Genomic DNA, 22,884 nt, shown 5'->3' on the forward strand with positions numbered 1-22,884 from the left:
TCAGAATCGTATCAGGAGTCCCATATCACTCCAACTGCATACGCCCCACACCATTAAGATCCTCCACCAGCTTGAACAGTCCCCTGCTGACATGCAGGGTCCATGGATTCATGAGGTTGTATCCATACCCGTACACGTCCACCCGCTCGATGCAATTTGAAACGAGACTCGTCCGACCAGGCAACATGTTTCCAGTCATCGACAGTCCAATGTCGGAGTTGACGGGCCCATCCGAGGTGTAAAGGTTTGTGTGGTACAGTCATCAGGGGTATACGAGTAGACATTCGGCTTCGAAAGCCCATATCAATGATCTTTTGTTGAATGGTTTGCTCGCTAAGACTTGTTTGATGGCTCAGCATTGAAATCTGCAGAAATTTGCGGAAGGACAGCTCTTCTGTCACGTTGAACGATTCTCTTCAGTCAGTCGTCGTTGGTCCCGTTCTTGCAGTGTCTTTTTCCGGTCGGAGCTATGTCGGAGATTTTAAGTTTGTTGTATGTTGTATCTTAACCGGGGACCTAGAAACAACAGAGAAGCTCTGTCCCCGCTGCAGCCGCAGTGGTCCACAACTCAACTACGACTACCGCAGTCCACTTCACCCCTCCACCGCCCCACACCGAACCCAGGGTTACTGTGCGGTTCGGCCCCGGTGCCGGGAACGTCTCACACCAGATGAATGTAGCCCCTATGTTTGCGTGGTAGAGTAATGGTGGCGTACGCAAACGTGGAGAACTTGTTTGCGCGGCAATCGCCGCCATAGTGTAGCAGAGGCGGAATAAGGGGAACCAGCCCGCATTCGCAGAGGCAGATGGAAAAGATTTTAAGTTTTATCTGTTTCCTAATTTTCACGGTACACCCGTGAAATGATAGTACGGGAAAATCCCCACTTCATCGGTACCTGTGAGGTGCTGTGTCCTATCGCTCGTGCGACGACTATAACAATACGTTCAAACTTACTTAAATCTTGATAATTTGTCATTGTGGCAGCAGTAACCGATCTAACAACTGCGCCAGACACTTGTTTTACATAGGCGTCGCCGGCCGCAGCTCCGTTTTCTGACTCTTAACGTATGTCCGTAATTGAATACGCATGCCTATATCAGTTTCTATGGCGCTTCAATGTATATACTATGGATAAATTTGCATACATGTCACGTATTCAGTTGGAAATAGTACGCAAAAAGAACATCCACCTGTATGTTGACACTATTTGAAAAGATCAATGAAATTTTCAAGGATAACAACGCTTGAGCAGAACTACATTCTAGACATGTTAACATAAAATTCTACAGGGTTATTCAATAGACTATCACAAAATTCGAGAGAATATGGAGCGTAGTCAATAAGCTAGCTGCACTGAGTAATGGACTAACAGATACGGTTATGAAACTGGAAAAGGATGAAGAAAAACTAGTCTGAGAGTCTAAAAGTTGTATGCTAACTAAAGTTCTTTTTAGTATACAACATATCAAACCCCTCGATAAAATGCAGAGTGACTGAGTCACGTGAGATGATTCGAAAGAAATTTCATTGCTAAGATGTTGGATAGAGAAAATCTCTCAGGGAAACGTTTAAGAATATTACCGAAAACTCTGGAAAAACTCTTGCGGACCAGCAATAGAACTGGTGAAAAGATGAGGATGAACAACGATTCATAATTTGATTACACTTCACAACAGTAGTGAGGCAGATGCAATATACGGCATCAGCTGGGAAGAACCACAAATGCTGAGATGCTTTACCGAGAAGTGTAACAAGCACAAAATACAAATCAGGGACAGAGAAATTGCTGGTTTATTGAATATAATATTCTCAGAAATTAGAAACGTGATACGTATTTAGAGAAACAATTAAAAATTTTACGTATGACTAATGTACTTAGGAAAAGCAATTCCGTGGCAGAGTGGTTAAAAAGCTCTCAGAGTAGTAAGCAGAAAAACGTTATTAAACTTGTTAGATCAACACAGCGGTTGTGTTATTGACATTCACTGCAAATTTACATGGACATTACCTGTAAACAAAGACAGAGAAGGCAGTCGCGCAGAGGGTGGATCAGTTACTTCAAAAAGGGACGAACTGCTGTCTGGTAGACCTTCAAACTGATCATGGTGATGAGTTTTACAGTAGACATGTCAAGACAGTACTGGAGCGGTTTACACCACTATTCAGCACTCCAAGATGAAAACGAGAATGATGGAACATTTGAACAGAAAGATGAAAACTCAGATTTGGATCCGTTTGAATCTTTGGCATTCACATAAATGGTCTGATATACACATCGAACAATAAAGATGAGAACAGCTGGAGTTGATGCTAGTGGGATCCTAAATATGATATAGAAACATACCAAAATGCTAGATTCGTGCAAACAGAAATTTAATATAGATTTCGTCCATATTTTCAAATACAAAACTGGATTTGAGATAATAGCTGAGATATTAACAATACTCAAGGTGCAGGAGACGAATCTGAGAACGTACATTTCAAAGGCAGCAGAGGTAACAAATAACTGGAAAAATTACGGAGACGCAGCGTACCAGTATTGTTTCTCATAGAGTGTCATGAGATATCGGGGGAATAAAAGCACTTACTTGATGCCTCGAATTTCCTTCCTCAAACAACAGCTGCGTGGATACTGTAGACTTGAACTACAACAATGGTTGCAAACAATCAAACGTCCAGGATCACAGGGTGCATGGCAGGAAGTGCATCATACAGGGTAGTGATAGTCTTCTAGACAAGCTACAAACAGAGTTGTACATTCCAGCTTATAACTATTGTGGGCTGGGAACAAAGCTTGAAAAACATCTAGCATACAATGATAAGGGAATTAAACTGTTGGATGAAGCCTGCAAGGACCATGAAATAGCATACACTGCACGTAAAGATCAAGCAGAAGTTCACACTGCAGATCGAACTTGAACTGATAAAGCTATGTGAATACTTGGAGGAAGAGACACTGGAGCAGGGAGATGTACTGCAGCCTTGGTCGTGATAAAACAATGTGTATCAAACTTAAATTTGGTTAGTTATGAAAGCAATTCAAGATGAAAAATAAGAAATATCAGAAGATCCAAGATGATCTAAAAACATGCATTTGGCCGTCAGTGTCAGCCACTAAATGTGCCCTGAAGCAGAAATAAATAAGAAGAAGATAAGTTATAATTCCACAGGTTCTGCCAATACCTCAGACCTCACCAGCTCTTCCATTTATAATTTCTGAACTGGCAGGGCTTCCTGCTTTAGAATCATCAGCAGAAGAAACAGCACCAACACCCAAAGCTGTATAAAATGCCAAAAATCTGCAAGAACAATTTAATGAAGCAAAGGTACACAGCTGGGTGATGGAGCTTAGGGTTATCGGGAAAAAACTATATTTAAAACCATACAGAGAAGGTATGAAATTGTTCATTTGTGAGCAGAGAAAAGCTTCTAGCTATATTGCCTGACTAACGTCTTACAAATGTTATCTTTTTAAATTCATCAAAAAGTTCCAGACCTGAGATTTTGTGTACTATTCGTGAGAAACACACTAGAGACTATATGGAAATCAAGAGAATGTGAAATTGTAAATTTAGATTTTACAGGAGGCCTAGGAACACATTTGGCGGCATACATTAAAAAACCAAAATAGTGGCAACTACTATGATTCATTCAGAGACATACCGCAGCCTGAAGAATTACATTTCTACTTTGTCAACAACCATGTATTACACAATTTTTAACGCTTCCTGAATTGTTATAGATACTTATGCAGACACCTGTGTTTGATGTTCCTCTTTATTCATAAAGAAAGCTTAGATGTAATGTTGTATACAATGACATTAAAAGTGCGATCATCAGTTTTACATGCTACATACTTTCTACCAATTGATTTAAGTAAAGATTATTACAGTGACTGGTTTAGAACTCTACAATAGCATCCCAAAGATTACATCATGAAACTGTAAACTGTATCTAAAGGATATCAAGGCTGCACAAATACCTTGTATTACGTATGATATAAATACGCATTTAAACAGTTTGTGCAAGAGATACAAATATGTGCAAAAGTCAATATACTTAAAATTGAAATAAGAAAACAAAAGAGACAACAGATTTTGGACTGGAAGGTTCCATGGGATCTCTATCAGATTTTTCAATAACACCATATTTGAGAGCAAATCCTGATACATTTTACCATTCAGTTCAACCAGTAGAAATATGACTGATAAACACAATTTACATCAAGTGCAATATTGCAACGAATTCATATGTCAATGATAGATTTTTGCACACAATCTATGGATTATTCCCCAATGCAGCTCACACAATCTATGGATTCTTCCCCAATAAAGGTTCTTGATATAAAATTGTTGAAATCCCAGCCAAACGAATTTACTTTCCAGTGACTGTTCTGGCATTAGACAACCTTATGTGGAATGTTGTAGACGACAATGGACATCTTGTCAACTTTCATAGCGAAGAACTCACGGTTTGTTCACACTTTCAGCAGAATGGGAATAAAGAAAAAAAAAATGTACACAAGGTGAGCAGCGCACTGCTTCAAAGCAGAAACACAACATACTAACACAAAATAACTACAAGTTCCTTGTATCACTACACTTGAGACCAAACAACAGCATCACTCGACATATCAGCTCCCAAGGACTATGACGAATGAATCATACAAGATGAATACTTTATTTTTCAAAAAAATTACTTCAACAACGCTTGATGAGGTCAAAATTCACATTCAGCACCAGAATTCTTTAACAGTTCTATACAACAGTTTCCTATATCTTAAGTTTTTGTAAACAGATGAAGCTGCAGCAACATCATATCTTCGAACATACACTCCTGGAAATGGAAAAAAGAACACATTGACACCGGTGTGTCAGACCCACCATACTTGCTCCGGACACTGCGAGAGGGCTGTACAAGCAATGATCACACGCACGGCACAGCGGACACACCAGGAACCGCGGTGTTGGCCGTCGAATGGCGCTAGCTGCGCAGCATTTGTGCACCGCCGCCGTCAGTGTCAGCAGCGACGCACGGATGCACGCCAAGACCGTAGGATCCTACGCAGTGCCGTAGGGGACCGCACCGCCACTTCCCAGCAAATTAGGGACACTGTTGCTCCTGGGGTATCGGCGAGGACCATTCGCAACCGTCTCCATGAAGCTGGGCTACGGTCCCGCGCCCGTTAGGCCGTCTTCCGCTCACGCCCCAACATCGTGCAGCCCGCCTCCAGTGGTGTCGCGACAGGCGTGAATGGAGGGACGAATGGAGACGTGTCGTCTTCAGCGATGAGAGTCGCTTCTGCCTTGGTGCCAATGATGGTCGTATGCGTGTTTGGCGCCGTGCAGGTGAGCGCCACAATCAGGACTGCATACGACCGAGGCACACAGGGCCAACACCCGGCATCATGGTGTGGGGAGCGATCTCCTACACTGGCCGTACACCACTGGTGATCGTCGAGGGGACACTGAATAGTGCACGGTACATCCAAACCGTCATCGAACCCATCGTTCTACCATTCCTAGACCGGCAAGGGAACTTGCTGTTCCAACAGGACAATGCACGTCCGCATGTATCCCGTGCCACCCAACGTGCTCTAGAAGGTGTAAGTCAACTACCCTGGCCAGCAAGATCTCCGGATCTGTCCCCCATTGAGCATGTTTGGGACTGGATGAAGCGTCGTCTCACGCGGTCTGCACGTCCAGCACCAATGCCGGTCCAACTGAGGCGCCAGGTGGAAATGGCATGGCAAGCCGTTCCACAGGACTACATCCAGCATCTCTACGATCGTCTCCATGGGAGAATAGCAGCCTGCATTGCTGCGAAAGGTGGATATACACTGTACTAGTGCCGACATTGTGCATGCTCTGTTGCCTGTGTCTATGTGCCTGTGGTTCTGTCAGTGTGATCATGTGATGTATCTGACCCCAGGAATGTGTCAATAAAGTTTCCCCTTCCTGGGACAATGAATTCACGGTGTTCTTATTTCAATTTCCAGGGGTGTATCATATACAACAAGAATATTTGTCATCCAAAGCTTTTCCTTTGACAACGTTTAATAACAATGACAGGATTAGAATTCTCATTCAGCACAAGGTTGGTTTAACAATTCTGTGCACCAATCTCCTATTTATTGAAGGAAGGTTTATGTAAATGGATAAAGTTCCCACATTATCTCATGTAATATGACATACAATTGCATTTCTGTTTCAGGAAATATGATAAGACCTGAACTGATCACGCTAGAAATATGAGGACTACGAAAATTTTGAAAAACATGCTTCTAGGTCGAGACTGGAGGTGAATGGTATAGAAAGCGTGGGAAGGCTAACAAATGAAAGCGTTTTGGCGTCTATATCCCACTCTAGCTGCTAATAGGATAGTTTGAAGGTATGAAGCACATTTTCATCATTGTAAAAATGGAACTTATTTTGGTATGAAGTGCAACAGACAGCAATGTCTGCTTTCAAGGATCGAGAAATCAATAAACTAGTATGAAAGATACTCTATGTTTCAACAACTTTGAGGAGCAGTGTAAACTATTACATTTGTTGGACATAGGTGTTCGGATACCTCTGATAATACTATTTGCCTATCCCATACTACCAATTACCACCTGACACATGTGGACTACTAAAACAACAGTTTTATTAATTTATTCATGGTTGTAATTTTCAGCAACTGTATAATTATTTTTTCAGGATATCCTGAAAAAACAAAAAAAAAAAAAACAACAGATCAAATAGAGACAATTCAGTCCATTGTACTGGCACTGCACACTGACAGAATGATGTGAGTCCAACAGTTGTAAACAACTAACACCTGAGTTTACCTTAATTCTCACTTCCATCCCTGTGATGTTTCTCTCTGTAGCCAAGTGCTCAATATGACAGACCCTCATGTGGGGGACCCGGGTTCGATTCCTGGTACTATCATGGATTTTTCCTTTGCAGAAGAACTGGTCTGGGGTACACTCAGCCCTGACATACCAGCTGAGGATCTACATGACTGAGAGCTAGTAGCTCAGGCATCGAAACATCGAAAATGGCCAGGAGTGCAGTGTGCTGACTGCATAGAGTTGCGACGGAATCTTCTCACGAAATTCCAATCACCAACTTTCTCCTCCGAATGCGAAAATATTTTTTTGACACCGATCTACATAGGGAGAAACGATCACCACGATAAAATAAGGGAACTCAGAGCTCGTACGGAAAGATATAGGCGTTCGTTCTTTCCGCGCGCTATACGAGATTGGAATAATAGAGAATTGTGAAGGTTGTTCGATGAACCCTATGTCAGGCACTTAAATGTGATTTGCAGAGTATCCATATAGATGTAGATGAACACCCAACGTGCTCTAGAAGGTGTAAGTCAACTACCCTGGCCAGCAAGATCTCCGGATCTGTCCCCCATTGAGCATGTTTGGGACTGGATGAAGCGTCGTCTCACGCGGTCTGCACGTCCAGCACCAATGCCGGTCCAACTGAGGCGCCAGGTGGAAATGGCATGGCAAGCCGTTCCACAGGACTACATCCAGCATCTCTACGATCGTCTCCATGGGAGAATAGCAGCCTGCATTGCTGCGAAAGGTGGATATACACTGTACTAGTGCCGACATTGTGCATGCTCTGTTGCCTGTGTCTATGTGCCTGTGGTTCTGTCAGTGTGATCATGTGATGTATCTGACCCCAGGAATGTGTCAATAAAGTTTCCCCTTCCTGGGACAATGAATTCACGGTGTTCTTATTTCAATTTCCAGGGGTGTATCATATACAACAAGAATATTTGTCATCCAAAGCTTTTCCTTTGACAACGTTTAATAACAATGACAGGATTAGAATTCTCATTCAGCACAAGGTTGGTTTAACAATTCTGTGCACCAATCTCCTATTTATTGAAGGAAGGTTTATGTAAATGGATAAAGTTCCCACATTATCTCATGTAATATGACATACAATTGCATTTCTGTTTCAGGAAATATGATAAGACCTGAACTGATCACGCTAGAAATATGAGGACTACGAAAATTTTGAAAAACATGCTTCTAGGTCGAGACTGGAGGTGAATGGTATAGAAAGCGTGGGAAGGCTAACAAATGAAAGCGTTTTGGCGTCTATATCCCACTCTAGCTGCTAATAGGATAGTTTGAAGGTATGAAGCACATTTTCATCATTGTAAAAATGGAACTTATTTTGGTATGAAGTGCAACAGACAGCAATGTCTGCTTTCAAGGATCGAGAAATCAATAAACTAGTATGAAAGATACTCTATGTTTCAACAACTTTGAGGAGCAGTGTAAACTATTACATTTGTTGGACATAGGTGTTCGGATACCTCTGATAATACTATTTGCCTATCCCATACTACCAATTACCACCTGACACATGTGGACTACTAAAACAACAGTTTTATTAATTTATTCATGGTTGTAATTTTCAGCAACTGTATAATTATTTTTTCAGGATATCCTGAAAAAACAAAAAAAAAAAACAACAGATCAAATAGAGACAATTCAGTCCATTGTACTGGCACTGCACACTGACAGAATGATGTGAGTCCAACAGTTGTAAACAACTAACACCTGAGTTTACCTTAATTCTCACTTCCATCCCTGTGATGTTTCTCTCTGTAGCCAAGTGCTCAATATGACAGACCCTCATGTGGGGGACCCGGGTTCGATTCCTGGTACTATCATGGATTTTTCCTTTGCAGAAGAACTGGTCTGGGGTACACTCAGCCCTGACATACCAGCTGAGGATCTACATGACTGAGAGCTAGTAGCTCAGGCATCGAAACATCGAAAATGGCCAGGAGTGCAGTGTGCTGACTGCATAGAGTTGCGACGGAATCTTCTCACGAAATTCCAATCACCAACTTTCTCCTCCGAATGCGAAAATATTTTTTTGACACCGATCTACATAGGGAGAAACGATCACCACGATAAAATAAGGGAACTCAGAGCTCGTACGGAAAGATATAGGCGTTCGTTCTTTCCGCGCGCTATACGAGATTGGAATAATAGAGAATTGTGAAGGTTGTTCGATGAACCCTATGTCAGGCACTTAAATGTGATTTGCAGAGTATCCATATAGATGTAGATGAACACAACTCAGGTTAATATAAGTTTTGCGTCACGGATTACAATCACCAGGCCACGGATATTTATGATAACAGGACATTTGATGAAATAGAGGGATGAGAAATGACAAGAGTCTTGAAAAAAAGAGTGGCCAAATCGAGATTTCAAAACGCTCACATTCAGTGAGGTCAGTGGTGCAAAAGAGTATGATGGAATCGTCACCTGAGTTGCATAAACAGTTTCACAGTGAATTGTGCCACGACTGAACAGTAAAATGATTACTACAGGTAGAAGTATTACGAAACCTGTTTGGTGGACGTAGCCCATTCAGTATTTCTGCACAAATTTATTTAGAAATGTCAGTGCTTATTTGTTATTTTTGGATCATGCCAATGATAATTTGCTTTCCTAAAGGTAATGAGCAAGTTTTAAGATGGAGCCAGTGAATATTTATGTTGACATTATTTGAATAAAATTTATCTGAATAACCAAGAAAGTACACTTTGTTACTTAGCTCCTTTAGCATCGTAACTATTCAATTATTTTGAAGCCTACGATGGAGAAAACCATGTGACATGTTTGCTCTATGAGTTTCAAATGCTTGCAGAGGAAGCAAGCGAGATCTACGGTACCATCAGTCATCCAACTATAATGCAGGAAGTTCAGTCGAAATGTGGCAAACCTGTTGAGTATCATACTTGTGGGCTGCCATTAGGCAATACTGGTGAACAACTCTACATGTATCACAGTCATCTAACTGATAAATTTCGTGATGCAGCACACAATGAATGAAACCTGAATTCCAAGGCCCACATCACGTAGCAGTGATTCTACAATTTGGACGGGAACGATGCTTACTTCATTATTGAACACTTCGTTGGTTTTGGTCCGGGCAATTATCAGGTTAGGCCCCACCCAACAACACAGAGAATTATATTATTTATTCGAGAAGAGTTACCAAACATATAGCAGTGCATTTACTCAACTGATTAAGATTTATGCAAACAGCGCTTCAGAAACCCGCTGAAACTATACATCAGGAGGATATGCACCTCTCACAAGCTGGACATTCTGATGGCGCTGAGTTCTAGCTCGCTACGAAGAAAGGGATCTTCCCATACAAATATGTGGATTTGGTGCAAGTGCTTTACAAAACTTCACTACTGATATATCTGCATTCTCCAGCAAACTTACAACCAAAGCCATAATGTATGCAGAATATGGCAAAGCGATTTGTGTTCGGCAGGAATTTAATATCTCTACCTTAGGGGAATATGCAAGACTTTATATATACACAGATGTGCGCCTCCTTGCAGATGTGTTCAAACAATTCTGGAGCGTATGCGTGGTGACGGACAATATGGGACCTGCCCACTACTGAACCACACCTGGCCTTTCGTGGGACACAATTCACAGAACCACGCGCGTCGAAATCGATCATTTAACCAAGGTCGACATGTTGCTGTTCTTTGAGTGTGGGATTCATGCGGGACTTCTGTAACGTATTAATAGTCACACCGAAGCAAATTATCGAGTGGCTGAATTGCTCAGTGACACCATCGATCAAGTTACATCATACACTTGATGTTAACAATTCATACTGGTTTTCCACACAACAGTTCCTACCTATTGGAGCGTGCCAATAGTTGCCTTGTTATGAAATAGATGGACTTGATTTCCTGACTGTGTTAGGTGATTCTGTTGTAGTATATCTCTTGCAGGTAGACTTGGCCTATCGTAATTTCTTACATGACAAGTGTAGCAATTTGTCACTGTGTTCAGAGTATCAAGTTAGCGCCATGATTCCCACCCCAATGTGATGACAATGCTGGGGATAAAAAGAGATATTTTATACATTACAGCAGTGGTTTTGAACCTTTTGGAATACGCGACCCCCTTCCAAGTAAAAATATTCTGGCGACCCCCAGAACCATAGTAAAAGTATGTCAGCGATTTCAAATGCAACGTATTTAATTTTATTTCTATTGATACTACACCGATCGAGAAATCAAGTGCAATGCGAAAAGAGGTCGCAGTTGCGCGTTTTCGGTCACTGCAATAAGTTGCCCGAGTACGCCAGCAAGTACGGACGTGATTATTGTCTTCAGGCTTCGCTCTGAGCGAACATAATATGGACAAGTTCCTTAAAAGATCTGTGCAACCCTCCAAGTGGCAGTGGCGGTAGCGAATCAGAATCGAAAACAAATAGACTTCATGACGACAGTTATCTGAAGTATGGTTTTACTGTCGTGAACAATAAACCTCAATGTGTAATTTGCGGCGAATTGTTGTCACGAGAGAGAGTATGAAAGCATCAAAGCTTCTGCGTCACCTCTCAACTAAACATTCCAGGAAGCTGATAAACCGTTGGATTTCTTCGACAGGAAACATAAAACACTTAACCAGCAGCAAACTACTATGATTCAGGTAATAAAATAGTAATGTTATTTGTTGATTTAAAATAATATTAATGTTTATGATTTTTATTCGTTTTTCTGATTTAACAATATTATTTATCTGATTTTAGGTATCCAGTGTCAACGATAAACTTAAAACACTTAACCGGCAGCAAACTATTATGATTCAGGTAATAAAATAGTAATGTTATTTGTTGGTTTAAAATAGTATTAATGTTTATGAATTTTTATTCGTTTTTCTGATTCAACAGTATTATTTATCTGATTTTAGGTATCCAGTGTCAACGAGAAAGCGTTACTAGCTACCTACCGAGTCGCTAAAGCAGGGAAGCTGCATACAGATGCAAATAATCCTATTTTGCCAGCAGCCCTGGATATGGTTGAAATTGTGTTAGGTACGCAAGACGCAAACAAGTTAAAAACATACCACTTTCCGATAATACCAATGAACGCAGAATAGACGATATGGCCGGTGTCATTCGAGAACAGTTAGTCGAAAAATTAAAGAAGAACCGGTATTTTGCTTTGTAGTTTGATGAACCCACTGATGTTTCAGATTGTGCTCAATTTATAGTACTTATATTTGTGCGCTTTGACGCAGATGGGAGTATCATGGAGCACATTTTATTTTCCAAAGCGCTCCCAGCGAACACTACTCGCCAGTGTTTGCATAACATGTTTTTAGAAAGCACTTGCATTTAAGAGATTGACTGGACAAAATGTATCGCCATTCGTAGTGAGGTGCTAAAGCTATGACTGGGAGTGACAGTGGGCTCGTCGTGAAATTAAAATTAATAATGCTAAATTTTTCGTGGACACACTGCTTTCTTCATCGAAAAGCTCTCGTAGCCACGATTTTAACTTCTGATTTAAGTGATGTGCTTATAGAGGTATTGCAACTGCTTTCTTCTGCGACCGCGACCCCTTGAGCAATGCTTTGCGACCCACAGGTTGAAAAACACTGCATTATAGAAACCGCCAACACTGTCTCAATTTGAATATGGAACTGATAGAGCCACCCATGTTATCCAGTTCAACCAGATCTCGTTTCAGTTTGAATATGGAAGTGATTAGAGTCACTCATGTTATCCATTTCAACCAGTCTCGTTTCAAAATAGGCTTGGCGATCAACTCTCTCTCTCTCTCTGTCCGTACCAACGAATGACCAATTTAATGTCACACTATTTTCGAACATTTTCCATTGTTTTTCAAAAAATTTGCTTTGTTCATTAATTTTTAAAAAACGTTCTTAACATTTTCACGACGCAACCTGGTTATCATTGCCGGTCGCAGTGGCCGAGCGGTTCTAGACGCTTCAGTCCGGAACCGCGCGACCGCTACAGTCACAGGTTAGAATCCTGCCTCGGGCATGGGTGTGTGTGATGTCCTTAGGTTAGTTAGGTTTAAGTAGTTCTAAGTTCTAGGGGACTGATAACCTCAGAAGTTAAGTCCCATAGTGCTCAGAGTCGTTTGAACCATTTGAACCTGGTTATCATTCGGACACTGGTTATGGTCAGTGTGCGGGTGAGGCTCAGGCTCTGTCCCGAAAGGGTTAAATTTACACGACACAGACGATCTTTTTCCATTGTTTACATCTTTTTACCCCTGTGTGACAGACTGTCACACGTAAAATATGTTTCACTGCTTCTGTGTGCCATTTGAAGCTATTATGGAATCGTTAAAAACAATACATTTTAAGAGAAAAATCTCATAAGAACAAAAATTGTTGTTGATAATGAAGTATTTGAACAGATTTCAGCTTTTAATTAATTTGACTTTGACGTTACATATGGATATGATTAGGTTATAGAGGAAAAAATTAACAAATTCATAAATATATGCTGCACGTTAAATATTCAGCACATACAGATACCTAAATGAACTTTTATAAGACGATAGCTATTTCTAGTTTATTATATGAAAACTGATCATGGGTCGAAAGTAAACAAACATAAATTAGGATTCATTTAGCAGAAATAATATTTCTCAGTGCGGTATAGTAAAAGGTTGTTGATGGGAATGAATTAAGAACGGCAGCAACGGTAATGAATTACACATCTGTAGATTAGGAATCAAAGATTACCAAAACAGAATAAAATTAAATGGAAGCATAAACTGAGTGCATAGTCAAAGAACGGCCATCAAGTTTCCAAGATATAAACTGGAAGGGGGAAGAAGTCAGCAAAGCTCGAGGAAATAACGTAATAGGCATACATCTAATGCTTGAATAACAGAATAATTACTATAAAAATAATGATGTACTTTGTAAGATGTTTAGTTCAAATTACTAAGTAAGGGATGGCGAAGATATCAGCCACTGTTCACTGGTACGAACTATGGGATAAGGAGGTTAGAAGAACTAAACCATTTAAATGTACTGACATGTCTATACATGTAAATTCTACACGGATCGTGTTTCTTGCTCCTGGACAGTAACAGTAAATATTCGTTAGCATACCCATTTTTATTAAGGGGAAGTTATTCTTTTCTACGACGTTCAACGAAACATTAGGTTACTAGTCTTAAAACATGAGACCTTCCCTCAAGTACCGCTATGTTCTTGTCATCATATTTACAATTTTCCGTAGCAAAGCAGAAGAATGTCAGTGTTCTTTGTATAAATCACCACTAATCGAGAAAGAAAGAATTGTTCGTCTCTTTTCTGGCCCCTGTAGCGTCAGTATATGAGTACCAGAAACGAAACATAAAGATTGGGTCAGCACAAATGATTCTAGTGTGAAGAAAATCGTTGCGGTAGTCTTTACTTTCCAACTGGTCTGCTTCCGTTTTCTCTCTTCTGTCCAACAGGAAGTGCTGCGACCACAGTTTCTTTGCCATAGGACCTGTAACTTTTTTAGAACTACCAGACGATGTTTCCTCTTACCCACTAGTCATATTTTTCTCTCTTTGTGCTGACCCTCGCCCCGTGTGTAGCCTTGTCGTCTTGTCTCACACGATAACTCTCCGTAGCTCCATTTCTAAACCTTACTGAAAAAAGAGAGCAAATGGCCGTCTGAAATGTAACAAGGTCGCAGGATCTAGCTGCAGAAGTTCTTTACCTTTCAAAACCATTTCATAGATTATATTAGATTAAATTAATATTTGTTCCATTTATCATGAATCCGACATTTCGTAATAATGTGGAACGTGTCAATTTAACAATAGGTTTCTTTATATGCCGTAATTCAGGTTCTTTTTTGTTGTTGTTGCTGTAAGATTACTAATTTATATCTAAAAATTCATCTATTGCGTAGAAGGAGTTCTCACTCGGAAATATTTTTAACTTGTTTTTAAAAGTAGTTTGGCTATCTGTCAGCTGAGAATCCTACTTATCTGTAGGAAACAAGCTTTTAGTACTTTGTTGGCTCTGAGCACTATGGGACTCAACTGCTGAGGTCATAAGTCCCTTAGAACTTAGAACTACTTAAACCTAACTAACCTAAGGACAACACACACATCCGCTACTTACCGTAGCGGTCGCGCGGTTCCAGACTGTAGCGCCAGAACCGCTCGGCCACCAGCGGCCGGTGCCGTAGTACTCTGTTGGAGAAGTCATCAGTTCCTTGTGAGTTTTTACTTTTGAGTGGATTTATTATTTTCCTAACTTCAGAAGCAGAGGTGGGTAGAGTATCAATTTTTTTCAAATTGCATAGTCTCTTCCATACATAGATTTGCCTTTTCTAATGAATATCTGGATCCTATTTTCTCGACGACATTTAAAAAATGATAGTTAAAAATATTTTCAACCTCTGAAGTTTTGTTAGTAAACTTTTCATTCGGTTTGATCTAATAGTCTTCCTGTGGTCTTGGCTACCCTGTTTCCCTTTCAGCTACATTCCAAACTGTTTTAATTTTATTATCAGAGCTGCTGATCTCAGGCATAATACATATTTTTTGGACTTTTTAATAACTTTCATTAATAAAGTACAGTAGTTTTATAATATTTGACTGTTTCTGGGTCATTATTCTTTCTTGCTATAGTATAAATTTCCCTTTTCTGGTTACAGGATATTTTTATCACTTTAGCAAGCAATGGTTTTTTACAATTATATTTCACTGTTTTCTCAGGCAAGCTGTTTTTTAAAAATATTCACAAACATATCGTGAAATAAGTTATAAAGTATTTTAAATTAACGTCAGGTTCCCAGCACACCTCGTCCCAGTCTAATTGCTGCAAGCTTTCCCTAAAATTTGTCGTCTTTAAATTGTTAATTGAACCCCACTATTTTGTAGGACTGCTCGGCATTACTTTATGGAACTGTGTCCTATACTGTAACTATCCGTGCATCATGATCAGAAGACCATTCTTAATAGGATAAATGTTTACTTGATTGAATTTATCGTGGTCTATGAAAATATTATCTATCAATGTGCATGACAGATATATAAGCTACAGACTCATCTATTTGCAATACGTTTTAAGAATACACGTATATTCAAGCAAACATGAACAAAACCTCCACCTTGATCCTGATGAGGAGTACGTAAGAAAAGTGAAAAATGTTGTGTTGTGGGACCAATACTGGGCGAGAGAATGCATAGTAACCATCCTACAGGTGCAGTTACGAAAAACGTAAGTAGTAAGCTTCCTTTTTGACAAATGACAGTGTCGACTTGAAGCAACATTTCAAAGAGTTTTCTGTTCGTCGTCTTAGGAGACAACGTGTATTGAAACGTTGCTTCCAGAAGACACAGTTCGCTGGAGAGGCCTGCTTTCTCTTACAAGAGATACAATGTTTGTAGAACGCTTTTACGACCTGTATAGGAGTAATAAAAATGTGTAACGCGAACTGATGGGTTTGGAATAAAAATGAACAACGAAGAAATAAAAGATGACTTCACTAATTATAATTTCGACTGATTCACAGGATAAAGAAATTTAAAAAAGGGTAATCTCGTGATCAAGCCCTGCAGACCACACGATTATAGACCGACCGCAGCGTCATTCTCAGCTATTCACCGTCGGATGCGGTATAGAGGGGCATGGGTTCAGCACACTGCACTTGCAGCCATTGTCGATATTTCGATCATGGAGCCGCTACCTCTGAATTTGGTAGATGCTCAGCAGCCATCATGACGCTGAGCGCACCCTGGTCCAGTCTTCCAACCATGGAAAAGTCGTCGGAGGTACAGGGAATCGAACCCTGGTCCCCGAGGTGAGAGTCTGTCACATTGACCACTCGCGTACAGAGTCGTATGAAAATGGACGAAGTAAATGATTGGAGAAACCAGTAATGACTGGAGAAACGAATACAGTATTCAACTGTAATGACCTAGTTTTTCCCGAAAACGCCAAATTAGGATGGCCGGACTGATATTTGAATCCTAAACCTTCTAGCCGAACAAGGACCCAAGTTTCAACCTCAATTGAGAGCTATTCAGACCTGTTTGAAAATAAATAAATAAATAGAACAAGCAATCGTGCATTAAAGCAAATGGCCTACACGATTAGACTCTATGTGGCGTGAGAGGAGGATCTGAGAAAAACAAATGAAAGTTGATATTCCAGAAAAAAATTTCAGTTAATGAAATCCATTGTGCACTCGACGGTTTGTACCATATGTAAAGAGGGAAAATGGCGACTTGTCGAATCACACTATAGTCAGCTACAGCCCAGTTTCTGTGTTGTTTGGTTCACTGAGGACATGCTGCTTCACGAACCGCTACGAGCAACGGCCTTTCCGAGGTGCCCCTCCCCAAACGCCCATCGGATGCCATTCTCTTCTCAATGTTCGCTCAGAAGCTGGTTGACATAGAACTTCATTCACCGACAGCAGGGTTTCCTGTCGGTCTTGAAACGGATTATCACTGACAATAAGTGGTAGCCGCCTCCGTTCCCTGTCGATTGCAAGTGTTATTTACTGGGCCGATTCCGTACAACCGACTGGAACATACACGCCGCTTCACTACCTTGCCCAGCGGCAGCCATGGAGGGTGGCATGAGAGCCTGGTTCAAGTTCTTCGCCATCTACAGCACTCCAAAGTAAACAGCGTGAATTTTTAAGGCCATAAAAAGCATTTCCATATCCCTTCTCTGAATGGAAAGGGTAGAAAAGTGAGCAAATGTTGCCTGTTGGATAGTGATATGCAGAGTACGGAGAGAGATACAGGGTGTTTCAAAAATGACCGGTATATTTGAAACGGCAATAAAAACTAAACGAGCAGCGATAGAAATACACCGTTTGTTGCAATATGCTTGGGACAACAGTACATTTTCAGGCGGACAAACTTTCGAAATTACAGTAGTTACAATTTTCAACAACAGATGGCGCTGCAAGTGATGTGAAAGATATAGAAGACAACGCAGTCTGTGGGTGCGCCATTCTGTACGTCGTCTTTCTGCTGTAAGCGTGTGCTGTTCACAACGTGCACGTGTGCTGTGGACAACATGGTTTATTCCTTAGAACAGAGGATTTTTCTGGTGTTGGAATTCCACCGCCTAGAACACAGTGTTGTTGCAACAAGACGAAGTTTTCAACGGAGGTTTAATGTAACCAAAGGACCGAAAAGCGATACAATAAAGGATCTGTTTGCAAAATTTCAACGGACTGGGAACGCGACGGATGAACATGCTGGAAAGGTAGGGCGACCGCGTACGGCAGCCACAGAGGGCAACGCGCAGCTAGTGCAGCAGGTGATCCAACAGCGGCCTCGAGTTTCCGTTCGCCGTGTTGCAGCTGTGGTCCAAATGACGCCAACGTCCACGTATCGTCTCATGCGCCAGAGTTTACACCTCTATCCATACAAAATTCAAACGCGGCAACCCCTCAGCGCCGCTACCATTGTTGCACGAGAGACATTCGCTAACGATATAGTGCACAGGATTGATGACGGCGATATGCACGTGGGCAGCATTTGGTTTACTGACGAAGCTTATTTTTACCTGGACGGCTTCGTCAATAAACAGAACTGGCGCATATGGGGAACCGAAAAGCCCCATGTTGCAGTCCCATCGTCCCTGCATCCTCAAAAAGTACTGGTCCTGGCCGCCATTTCTTCCAAAGGAATCATTGGCCCATTTTTCAGATCCGAAACGATTACTGCATCACGCTATCTGGACATTCTTCGTGAATTTGTGGCGGTACAAACTGCCTTAGACGACACTGCGAACACCTCGTGGTTTATGCAAGATGGTGCCCGGCCACATCGCACGGCCGACGTCTTTAATTTCCTGAATGAATATTTCGATGATCGTGTGATTGCTTTGGGCTATCCGAAACGTACAGGAGGCGGCGTGGATTGGCCTCCCTATTCGCCAGACATGAACCCCTGTGACTTCTTTCTGTGGGGACACTTGAAAGACCAGGTGTACCGCCAGAATCCAGAAACAATTGAACAGCTGAAGCAGTACATCTCATCTGCATGTGAAGCCATTCCGCCAGACACGTTGTCAAAGGTTTCGGGTAATTTAATTCAGAGACTACGCCATATTATTGCTACGCATGGTGGATATGTGGAAAATATCGTACTGTAGAGTTTCCCAGACCGCAGCGCCATCTGTTGTTGAAAATTGTAACTACGGTAATTTCGAAAGTTTGTCTGCCTGAAAATGTACTGTTGTCCCAAGCATATTGCAACAAACGGTGTATTTCTATCGCTGCTCGTTTAGTTTGTATTGCCGTTTCAAATATACCGGTCATTTTTGAAACACCCTGTATGTAGACTACGGGCACGCTCCAGCTCCCTGTGTCCCCCTTCCGGCGCCGCCGTCTGACCCTTGACCTGCCCCAATACGACGCTATCAGCCACGGCCTTGGCTCGCTACGCCACAAGGACACGTCTGTCGCCAAGCTCTGACGTCACCAGAACCTCCGCATGGACGCATGCCTGAACGCGCACTTCGCTAACGGCAAAAGAGCACTCAGTATCGAATGATACCTTACGCAGCAGTCAGTCTTGAAGGTACGAAGTTGGAGGTCTAATACCACAGAGGATCATGGAAGGATTGGCGGGAGCGAACTAAGATGCTTTCGTAGACGGATAACACGTTGTTGGCTAATTTACTAATTATGTAGACTAAGTGCGCAGGCTTCCGCGACCAGAGTTGCGTAACAAAGATTCTCACTGTTTAATGCTGCTTCGTTCTGTAAAACAACTGTCGCTAAATTAAACTCAAGTTCGGCACGCCTAAAGTGGCCTTCATTAGAGTCTGGAGTCTAGGAAGTCACTGTAATCGTTACCGAGGCGTTGGCTTTATTCGATGACAGTTATTTTGCAGTGTGAAGAGCCGTCGCAGCAAAAAAATGTTTTTCTTAAGGGGAGACGGAAGGCAAGTAGGCTTCAAAAATTGGATTTTTAGATTTTAGCATATTTGAAATGCCTAGTCTTTCCTGCGTGAAACAGCTTTTGTTTTATATAAATACGACAATTTTTTGTGAGATATGATGGTTTTTATGACTCTCTGTGGAATCTGGCGACGGTGATAGCAAGGCTTATGACACGGTATGTGCAGAACAACCCAATGGCCCTAATGTCACAATTTCTAAATTAGAGTGCATTGGGCACGTGCAGAAGATAATGGGGTCCAGGTTGAGAAGATTATTGAAAGAAAAGTAAAAAATAGTATTGGAAGATGGTAAGAAGATACGTGGTAAAGGTCGCCTGACAAATGTTGAAATAGATAGATTACAGAATTATTATGGCATGGCCATAAGAAGGAATTTAGAAAACATGAAAAAAGCTGTATGGGTTGTCTTTTTCCATAAGCTTTCCACAAATGAAAATCCAGTGCACGGTCTTTGCTCGAATGATCCTGACACTTGGTGCAAGTACAGGAGAAGTGCCAGATATGACCACAAACATTCTTTACCTGCATCAGTAATGAATAAAAATTAAACCCGTATTTAGAGACCTTTGTAAAGATACCTTGTTGAAGAAATGTCTTCATGGGAAAACCCAAAATTTAAATGAATGTGTGAATTCTCTCATTTGGAACCGTTTACCGAAAACTATTTGTTCAGCTTACTAACCTCAAATTTGTGTTTATGATGTATTTTATGTTTCAATGATGGTGTAATTAGAAAACTGGATGTTCTGGAATTATTGGGCATAAAATATAGTGGAAGTACTGCAAAATCCTTGGTGCACATAGATAAAGAGAGAATCCGCAAAGGAGATATTGCTAATTTAAAATGCACGAAAGAACCTAGACATAAAAGAAGAGGGACCAATAGAAGGAAAGAAGATCAGTATGATTCAGTTAATGCTCAGTATGGTGCACGAAAATATTACTGGTAAGCAATTCTAATCAGTAAGCATACTAGAATTGCAATATTATACTTTAAATGGATTTTTCTCAAAACTACATTTTTTTTTACTTTCATGTACCATTATTTGATAAACTAAAGGGGTTAGAAACATGAAATTTGGTCAATTTGTACTGCAGATGGTAATAAGTTATTACAAGTAAATTGAGAACCACCAAACAATCAGAAACGGTTTTATAATAATTAATGTACAAAAAAGTTAAATTTTACTAGTCAAAGAATAAAATTTTTTTCTTCGAAAATGGTTTGCTTTCGATGCCTCCTTGTTTTGATATAAAATTTGTGCTCCTTTGTTTTCTCGTATACAAATACCATTCCACGATGTTCTTGAAGATTATACTCCCCTCACTTATTTCAATACACGTCTACACACAGACTATTGATTCTCCAATATGTACACACAGACTGTTATTAACAGACAAAGTGAACTGAAGACCTGGTCTGTGTGGTAGCACCGTCGCTTTTACGTCCGACAAACAGAAAAGTGAGCTTTTAGTAACGCGTACTCTAGTGTTTTTACAGGTGGAGAGCTGACAAACGCTACTAGCGTATAGTCTTATGCAGGCACATGTCCAAAAAGATGGCAAGGGGTTGGGGTGAGAATGGGCGGCCATGACTCCCCAAACAGCATTTTACTAAACCCATTTATATTTTAAAAACATTAATTTCCAAATTTATCAGCTTACTATCATATAGTACAGTAACGTAACAATTTAAAGTCTCGAAAAGGCAAGAAATTCTAAAAGACATATGAGCTTCCTTTAACGCAGGGCGCTCCTCAGTAGCATTCCTTAGTATCATCTCACGAGGACGGGTTTGCGCCCTGAAGGTATACAGAATCCATTCCAGCGAGGAAAATGCACCCATTCACAGACTATAAACAACAAATCTGACACGGTTTGTGAATCCACGGGAACGTCATCACAAGAAGTTGAGCGGAGGCAAGTCAGAAGGGAAAAGATGATCATCTAAGAAAAAAAATTACAGAACCGCTGACTTTCCCGAATGCTGGTGGAAGCGGTACAAATATACAGCATGCCTCTCTCATTTATATGCTCGCATATAGGTAATTTGAAGATATCAGAACTCACAATCTTTTCTATCAACACTATATTGTTTGTAGTACGAGCCTTGCCATTTTGTCTTCGATATTTCTTTAGCGATAAGTTCAGACTGCAACTAGGAAGCGGATGATCACATACTTTAATAAGAGTACAGTGATGGCTCAGAGAGATAAGGAGAGCCGACAGGAAAAAAATTAGAGCCTTAAGGTGTATGCGATGTGTGCAAATAGAGCGCGTTCCTGGGGCACCTCTCACATAAGACTATTTTCTTTTAGTTTCTTTCTCACACAGGCGAGACTAAAGCCACTGTTTACCCTCCGTCTGCAAAGAGAAAGTCATTAAAGTAGTGCCAGTTGAAATGCTTCAGCGCGGCAGTTAACGGTGAAAATAAATTTGCTTCAGTGACATCACAACTTATCCCAGCACTGCCGTCGGGGACCTCCGTCAACAGGATGGACTTTCTGAAACATTGTTAGCTGGATGGGAGAATAAACCAGTACCTTCAGTATCACTTTCTGACAAAAGGATGCCGTCTGCTGCATTATCGAGAGTCTCGTTCTTCATAACTACCATTGCTGGAGAAGCCTAGCTTACCTCCCTCTGTTACTGTGCAGTGACAATTTCGAGGTTGTACTCTTTTTCATCCGTACTTTCATCGTCAAACATCTAGACGTGTATTCGAATGCTGAATACATCATTTTATTGTTGCGGCATGGAACTAAAAGGAGGTGTTCGTTTCGCCTGGACGTGACTCTACCACTCTAGTCCTGAATGATTTCTCGGGCAAAGCAAGAATACAATCAGTAAACGAGAAATATCAGATACAATATTCTGGGGAAGCATAAAGCAAAATGAGTATGCCAGAAAGCTAGTTGATTGACAGACCTTGGAAGTCGGGGCCAGAGGAGAAAGCACAAATATTTGTTGACAGACTTTTTGTGCACGGGCACACTTTTCTTTATTTGAAATAAACACTTTATTTCGCTATTAGTAAGCAGCTAAGTTCGCCTCCTTGGGCTTTATACGGCAGTTTGGTACAACAATTACAAACATTAGC

The sequence above is a fragment of the Schistocerca nitens genome, chromosome 1 (genome assembly GCF_023898315.1).
Source record: "Schistocerca nitens isolate TAMUIC-IGC-003100 chromosome 1, iqSchNite1.1, whole genome shotgun sequence".
Classification (NCBI taxonomy): domain Eukaryota; kingdom Metazoa; phylum Arthropoda; class Insecta; order Orthoptera; family Acrididae; genus Schistocerca; species Schistocerca nitens.